Here is a 952-nt window from a genome sequence, read left to right as displayed (position 1 = left end):
CGTGACAGGGTGCGTTGAACATTTTCACCGAGAGGACAGGGTTGTAGCCACTGACAACAGTGATGCCCAACATACAGCTTGCCATGGAAAGGAGTAAGAAGGATTGGATGAAGACAGTAGAAAAGCAGAGAGACGGAAGGGACAAAGCATCTCCATTCGCTTATCTGAAGTTCTCACCAATGAATTACATAAGTATCTCTATCTTTATTTTATGCTTTATTCATATATCATCCATAACCATTTGAATCTGTCTGACTGAGATTTACAAGATGACCATACCTTGCTTCATACCAACAATCTCCGTAGGATCGACCCTTACTCGCGTAAGGTTTATTACTTGGATGACCCAGTACACTTGCTGGTTAGTTGTGCGAAGTTGTGATAAATAGTTGAGATTGCAATTGAGTGTACCATGTTGATGGCGCCATTGATGATCACAATTTCGTGCACCAAGCAACAAAATAAAAAGAGTTTAAGGCCGACAGACGGGGCTATACATATCAAGATTCATAAACAAAAACTACAACGGATTCAAAGATTCTCCAGTGGCGGCATCTCGAGGTGAAGGAGGACGAGTCTGAAGAGGGACGGCATCAACAGTCCCATCAGGACGGTTCAGGATCTGAACATCAGGATCCGACTCGGGATGACCGACCTCAGCTACAGGCGTTGGAGAAGACGGCACGACAGAGACTTTGGTAGCAGGAACAGGAGGAGGGTCGACTTCATCATCATCAGGGTCATCTGGGACAATCTTAACATCTTTTACGATGTTGTCCAAGCTGAAAAGAGTAAGGTCAAGATCGGGCACAAGAACTCAAACTTGGTCCCTTAGATTCTCATAAGCAGCATCTACACTGCCCACAAGATGACCCTGGAGCTCGACATAATCAGCTCGGGCAGACTCCAAATCTTCCCTAAGACACATCATCTCCCTGTAAGTCGTAACATA

Source organism: Arachis duranensis, chromosome 1, assembly GCF_000817695.3.
Source record: "Arachis duranensis cultivar V14167 chromosome 1, aradu.V14167.gnm2.J7QH, whole genome shotgun sequence".
In the NCBI taxonomy this organism is placed as follows: domain Eukaryota; kingdom Viridiplantae; phylum Streptophyta; class Magnoliopsida; order Fabales; family Fabaceae; genus Arachis; species Arachis duranensis.
Note: the sequence above shows the minus strand (reverse complement) of the source record.